Genomic DNA, 7,479 nt, shown 5'->3' on the forward strand with positions numbered 1-7,479 from the left:
TTTTGTATTTATTTAACTAATTTATTTATTTTCACTCACAAACTAGATGATGGCAAATAAAGTTGCTCCTTCGAGAAGGAGTTTGCTCCTTGAAACAGCACTTGGCACTTTTCCTACACTATTCATTCAGCTTTCCCTCACATTTCCCTCTAATGAAAGACAACATACAAATTTAATAAACAGTCGGCAGCGCCAGCGCCAGTCGGAAGGAAGGAAGGAAGGAAGTCGAAAGAAGCCAAGGAAGCTCGGAAATCAAGGGACTGGTGAAGCAGGTGCAGGATGGCTTATAAGTGGGGTGTTTTTGAGGGAAAAACAAGTGTTCTCCTCGAGCAACTCTTTTCATAGAATATTTCCAACAAATATACGAATTTCCCAAATAAATCAAAGCGATTTCATGGAAAAAATACCTCTTTAAAAGTCCCAAAAAGAAAGCTCCTGCTTTAACGGTTATGAAGATAATTTGTGCACTTTTTGAGAGAGCATTCCTCTGCTTTTATCCCACGCTCGCTCGCGATCTCTGTCTTACCCACGCACCCGCTGATAGGCAAAAGAGAAGAGTCTGCCAGAAGTGTAAAAGAGCAAAATAGAGAAGACACACACCACTCTCTCTGAGATAGAGTGAGAAAGCAACGGTAGCGAAAGGAAAAAAAAACAAGTAAATAAACTTTAGGCAAAAGTTTTTGGCAACTTTTCCGGCAGTCAGTTGGCGCTTTTTAAGTTACGGCAATCGACAGGGGGTTCCGGGAAAGCACACAGAGAACGGTACAGTGGGAATACAAGTTGCGGGCGAAAAACTGGCGCTTAAAACCGCAAATTTTACAGCTATGCCACAGGGTACGGCGGCACTCTCTTGAGAGTCGGCTCTTAAAGTTAGCTGGAAGATGATAGCAGGCGGAGACTCACTCTTACCTGCTTTCAACGCTATGATAATCCTTTATGGGCGGACGGCCACTGCTTGCTGGCTCCTGCGATTGCTGTTGTTTGTCTCCACGCTCAAGTTGGCAGGCCAACTTGGTGGCTGACCACGTGACCATCAAAAGCATACACACAGCCAACCAAATACACAATGAAACACACACAAACACAAGCGCGACACTGCTGTTGTTTTTGCTTCTGCTTTAATGTATGCCAAAAAACGAGAGCAGAGCAATTAAAGCCCCCGTTAAAGAAGAGAGTGAGTGTGAGAGGAGTAAGAGTAAGTGTAAGTGCTGCTCTCACTTTACTTGAGGATTTTTTCTTGCGGTAAAATAAAAACACGCAAACAGCATTTGCCTTATTCTTCTTCTGACGCCTGCCCGACTGCTGTTGCTGTTGCTGCTGCTGCTTTTGCTTTTTCTTTCAGTCACGCGCTTATTTGTACAGTTAGATATTCTAATATTTCAATAAGTTATCTTTAGATTGCGATTAGCGCAGCCGAACACACGACGGCCAGGACGACCCAAACGGTTAGCGAAACAACGACCAGCAACGGTAGTCTGAAACGAACGACGACAAGATTCACGCGCGATTCACGTTAGCTGGCCCTGCGAGGCGACAGCATTCTTGCACACGTACTAAACACTGCGACGACTAAGCTTCAACTAAAACGACGAAGCAGGCCAGGCCGAAGCGGAGCCACACGAGCACCACACAGAAAACACCCACGCACGAAGTGGCCGCCCGCTGGCACGAAGCACCGAACGAAATGAAAGAACTGCAGGCAAGGCCGAATGGGCTCGACTGGCGAAGAGCAACGAAGGAGGAGCTGAATAAAGAGTGGCAGAGAAATAAAGAAGGGACTCTCTTTTGGTTTGAAGCTGCTAGAAGAAAGAAGAGATTACTACGCGTATTAATTATAATTACTGACTGATCGTTGAAACGAGAGAGAAGCTGAAGTGGGCAAAGAGAGGAGGAGAGAATTAAGACAAGGAAAGTCTCTCTTAGAATATTTGTATTAATGCAACTACTGCTCAAGAGAGCGGATATTGTGTAAGGTCACGATCGAAGCGCTCCACAGGTGTAAAGAAAACAGAGTAAACGATTAAGAGTAAATACTCCCTCAATTGCAATTGCAGGCAAAGAAGAGACAATAGAAATGACTCAATCACACAATGCTTACGATTCTCGCCTTCGTTTTCTTTTAAGTAAAGTGCCTACCAGCCACTTTAGTAAGAGCACTCTATGTTATTATTATATACATATGTATGTATATCTTTTAGTAGATCTTTTATTTAAAATTTCTATTTTTTTCCTAATTAATGACTTGACAGTGCAAGAGTGCCCCAAGTAGGCAGTGAAAGAGTTCCACCAGAAGTGCACCAGGACAAAAAAAGCTGAATAGAAAATATTAAGAGCACCACACATATTTAAAGAGAGACACAGTTGTATAAGAGTAAGTTGTGCTGTACAAATTAGGTATAAAGGTGGTGTCTTGACTAAGTGGAGACGTGAACCGCAGCGTAAAATGTCATGTAGAAAAAATGTTTTGTGTAATGCTACATATGTACAATTTCCATACGGTTTTCCTCTTTTATATTTTTTTATTTCTCTTAAATGGATAATTGGTTCGTTTCCTGCGGTCACTAATGAGACATTTCCATTGGTTCCGGCCAATCAAAGAATGTAATTCTTATTAAATATCTTTTAGTCTAGGGTTAATGGAACAAATTTGCCTGAATGTATCGTTCCCTCGACTCCCCTTTGGCTCCTTCCTCCCTCTGCTGTGGCTCTTATGAATTAGCCAGACTATGAAGACTTTGATGCCATTTTAAAACATAAACTAAAGTTTTGCCGAACAAATTTCAATCATGGTAATGAATTAGATGGGCCTTCTTGGGTTTATTAAGATTTAACGAGCCCTTTACCTCCCGTACGCCGTAGTTTTCTCTCAATTTGAATCAGTTTAGTCAGAAATAAAAGTTACAGATCGATGTACTCTGGATGAGATTATTGTATGTCTGAATGTATTCACAAAATGCGGTTTTAATTATGGTTCTTAAAGGCACTTCTTACCCATCGGAATGTATCCGCTTTGACACTGCCTGGCAGCTCCAATAATTTGATATATTTCATTTGGATCTATTCTTTGGGCCAGCACCAGAAGAGCAATGACGACAATTTGCGATTCAACGAATATCACAAAAACCATGCCTCTTGGTATAGCAGCAAGAACAGAGAAACGAATACAAAAAGATAGCGAAAATGTGCGTGTGAGCACGTCGCAATGGTGTGAATCTCAATCCCTAGAGGTGCGAAATGAACAAAACCAGCAAAGACAATTGAAAACAGAGAAAGTATTTACATCTGCTTCGTTTCTTCGCCTCGTATTCGAGTGCCAAACAGATATGGAATATTCTGCTCATCCGAAATTGCTGATTGATGAATGGTAAAGACAAAGAATGTCCCCACTGTCCTGTGCTCAAACTCAAACATGAGCCAAATGGTAGGACTCATCAGGAAAAGTGCAGCTACTTAGAAATGAGCTACACCCCACCAGAACCAGGGAACGGCTTGCTTGTGGGCACGCATCCGGATTCCAACCTGTTCCTGGAGTCGAATTCGCTCATTCAATTCATGATTCCAAATGACAACCTTCGCAGCAACGGAAAATGGCTGGAGGGCGGGGGCGGGGGGTGATAGTGATAGTGGGGGCAGCTAGCGATTGTGTGTGGGGGGGGAGGGGGGGGGGAACGACAAAATGAAACCCGAAAACGAATTGCAACAAAATGCTCAAACACACTCAACGAAATTGACTTAAATAAATAAATGGCATAAAAACAAAGACAAAACAGACGCAACATAGCGAGGGGGCGAGGGGGCGGCGAGGGCGGGATAGGGATAGGCAAGGGAAAACGGGGGGGGCGTGGGAAAGGGATGGAGAAGAACGCACCGGGAAAAACGCTAGAGGGACACACAGTGAGTGTCATAGAAACAAAGTGCATTCCTTTGCAACCCAGAAAAAGAGACGAATAATCAGCGACAGAAAGAGATAGCACTCTCTGAGACACCGTTAGAAGTGGAACTTTCGCTGTGGAGCGGCAAGTACGGGAAAAGAGAGAACTTTGCTGTTCGTTCAGCTTGTTGCAACATTTTCATTCCATTTTCATGCAGTCAATGCAATGCAACATTTCGAATCCAACAACAGCAACAACAACAGCGAACAGACAGTGACAACATTTAGTAGCTCATCCATTTTCATTTGTATTAAGCAAAAGGCAAAAGTGCTCGTCCTCCTCGGGACTAAAGGAGAGAGTGAGGGATGAAGAGCGTACCAGGGGGGGGGCATTAGGGATGGTTGCGTTAGAGGGGCTTCTTCAAGGCACGTAGCACTCACGACGTCACGAAGCAATCACGAGATCACGAAGCAATCACGAGTTCACGAAGCAATCACGAGATCACGAAGCAATCACGAGATCACGAAGCAATCACGAGTTCACGAAGCACGCACGATCAAGCATAAAACTAACAACACATGATTTTTTTTATGAAAATGATTGATCCCCTTTCAATATTTCAAATAAATTTGTAAAAATTGTAGTATTTTTTATTTAAACCAATATTTTTTTACTTATTTTTTTAAATATCTAATGGATCTAGTGGGTATCCAATCCCTAAATTGTTTAGATTTATAGTTTAAATTTTTTTAGACAAATCCTAAGACAGTCTTCCTTGCTTCTGCATTCAGAAATTGATTAGAATCCCACTAACAATCTTCCATTTTACATATAACCTTGTGAACCCTTAAAATATCACTTCAAGGCCCTTTAAAAATCGAACAAAATGTGCTGAAGGTACATAAAAAGAGAAATGGTATTAGATTTGGGTCTAGATTTGGGTGTAATAGTTTTAAAATAGTTTTTTTTTATATTTTTGTTAAAAAAGTATATGATCCAAATTTTTAAAAATATAATACCTTGAAATCAAAACATTGGAATTATATTTTCAATCAAATGATCTAATTTTCCCAGTCCCATTCTGTCACGAACACCAACGATATATGGACGACGCACACACACACGCACCAAACACGCACATCCCCAATAGAAATGCAACGCCACCCCCCATCCACCCCACTCCTCCCTCCGCAACCCATAAGATAAAAGCGATGGCATTACTCAGCAAATACTTTTGTTGTTTGTTTGACAAAAAGTCTATGCCACCCCCCTATCCCCCACACCTCCTCTCTCCCCTCGCCTCTCTCCTCTCACTCCTTACCCCTCCCTGGAGACGCTCGTTAGCGCAGCTGCCAGGAGAATTTATCTTATTTCTCCGAAATGCAACTCGATTTTATTTTATTTGTCGCTTTATTCATTCATTCATTCATTCATTCGTTCCTTCAATCGTTCGTTCATCCGTTCGTTCGTTGTTTTGCTCTCGTTTTTCCGCTCTCTCATTGTTTCTGTTTGGCATATTGGACATATTGTTAGCCCCCAATGTGATCGATGCAAATTGATGCGTATTGTTAATGGAACGTCTGTTCTGCACTGCTCTGTTCTGCACAGCTCTGCTCTGAGTAAAACAATGCAACGGAAATTGGTTGGAAAAACAAACGATTTTCAGTGAAAGCTACAAGCATTTCGCGGGGAAATAGCGGCAGGGAAATTAGGGACGATTATTCAAAGCACCAAAGTACTTAAAAGTCTATTTGGGAGCAAAGGAACTCCAAAGAATAGAAGAATATCCTAGGAATCCCCATACACCGAAGTATTCAAAGAATATACCGTAATTCTATCCAAACTACTCCTTCCTCAGAGACCTTCATCTTATATTCGACTTATATTCTACTTAGTGATGCAAGGACTATTCCTACTTATATTTTATATCCCCCTCTAATGCGAACTTCTTCTCACTTAAGTCTGGCCAATAAATCAATTATCTCAGCCCCCCTCTCAAGGACTTGCATCTCTCTGTGAGCGAAAGAGACAGCGAGTGTGTGGGGGAGGAGGACAGAGCTAGACAAAGCAGAGCTGCAAACGAGTGCAAATAAATAAAAACAAATAAAACTGTACTTCATATGCAAGGCGAGCATAAATAGACAGTTATATTGCCCAGGCCACACAGTGTGCACAGAGAGAGAGAGAGACAGGGAGAAAGAGAGAGAGAGGGAGAGATGTGTCCCGTGTCGCTATCGCACGCTTTTTGGTTTAGAGTTCAAGAAATCAAGATTTATGACATTTTTATTACAAAAACGAGCGTTCCCCGTTAGTTGTGGGTGTACTCTCTCTCTCTCTCTCCCTCCCTCTCTCTTTGTCTCTCTCCACCCCCCTTTTGGCTGTTGACTTCAAAAATATGCAGCCAGGCGCGTCAAGCCATTATTTGGACTCCGTCCCAGGGTCCTGGATCCTGCGTCCTGGGTCCTGGGCCTGGAAATGCCGCCGCATGCAACGGAAGGCGCATAATTCACAAAAACAGCAGGCCATGCGATACTGCAGCCCCATGAAGTGGGGGAGGGGGAAAGGGGGAGCCCAATGCAATGGGAATCTGTGCAGCCCTCTACTTTTGGATGCTTTTTGACTCTCTCTCTCTCTCGTCTCAATTTTAATATAAACAAATTGCAAACGTTCTTATTTATGACATTTTTTTTCTGGTTTTTTGTTGCTCTTTGCTTCGTCTTCTCTTCCCTCTATTTCCTCCAAGGTCTGATGGGGCGACCAGGTGTTCTACAGGGGGTTTTGGGTCTGCATTTTACTATAATACGAATATATGTACAATGTACATATTCTATTGTTGCCATAAATCTGCCTAAATCAGAAGGCAAACAAAAAATATATACAGTAATAAATGGAAATTCAAAGAGAGAGCAGATTTTTCCAAACAAAATTTGTACCAAAATGTACTATAAAAATACTAAAAAAAACTTCAGAAATGTATGGCTATAATTATCTTAAGGCAGCAATTTCTGGTTAAGCCAGTATCTTAATTTTTCTAATAAAAAACAAACCCAAAAATATATGCACATACATTTTATATACTAAGCATTCTAAAATACTGAAAATTCTAAAAATACTTCAGAAATTTATGGATATAAGAATCTTAAGGAAGCAATTTCTGTTTAAGCCGGTATCTTAATCTTTCTCATCAAAAACAAACCCTAAAATATACATATGTACACACATTTTATATACTAAGCATACTATATAAAAATACTGACAATACTAAAAATACTTCAGAAATCTATGGATACAATCTGAAGAAACCAATTGCTGTTTCCTAATATTTCCAGTAAAAAAAATAATAAATAAAATATATGTACGTTCCCAAATATTAAAAAACCTTATAATATAGGCTGCAAATCTTAAGAGGCACCATCAAGTATAGTTATCTTGACGAGCCCCATACCAAAAAGCCATATAAAAAAACATTTCTTCGGTTTCATCATCGTCATTTGTTTCGAATATCATTAATTTTTTAAGTTTAAACATGGTCAATTCTTAAAAATTAAACTTAAAAGAGAGTTTACACATTTTATAGACTTTATAGACTTAATATTTAGAGACACTG

General features: G+C 40.8%; 1 protein-coding gene across 1 annotated transcript in view; it reads right to left on the reverse strand.

Annotated features, from left to right (window-relative positions):
• The window catches only part of side-II (sidestep II), an 88,092-nt gene extending 86,494 nt beyond the window's left edge, over positions 1 to 1,598 (reverse strand). The window contains exon 1 of the mRNA XM_033379831.1: positions 910 to 1,598. The gene's annotated coding sequence lies outside the window, so the exon portion shown is untranslated. The remainder of the gene's footprint in view (positions 1 to 909) is intronic.
• Between the last annotated feature and the right edge of the window lie 5,881 nt (positions 1,599 to 7,479).

This window comes from Drosophila pseudoobscura, chromosome 4 (assembly GCF_009870125.1).
Source record: "Drosophila pseudoobscura strain MV-25-SWS-2005 chromosome 4, UCI_Dpse_MV25, whole genome shotgun sequence".
Classification (NCBI taxonomy): domain Eukaryota; kingdom Metazoa; phylum Arthropoda; class Insecta; order Diptera; family Drosophilidae; genus Drosophila; species Drosophila pseudoobscura.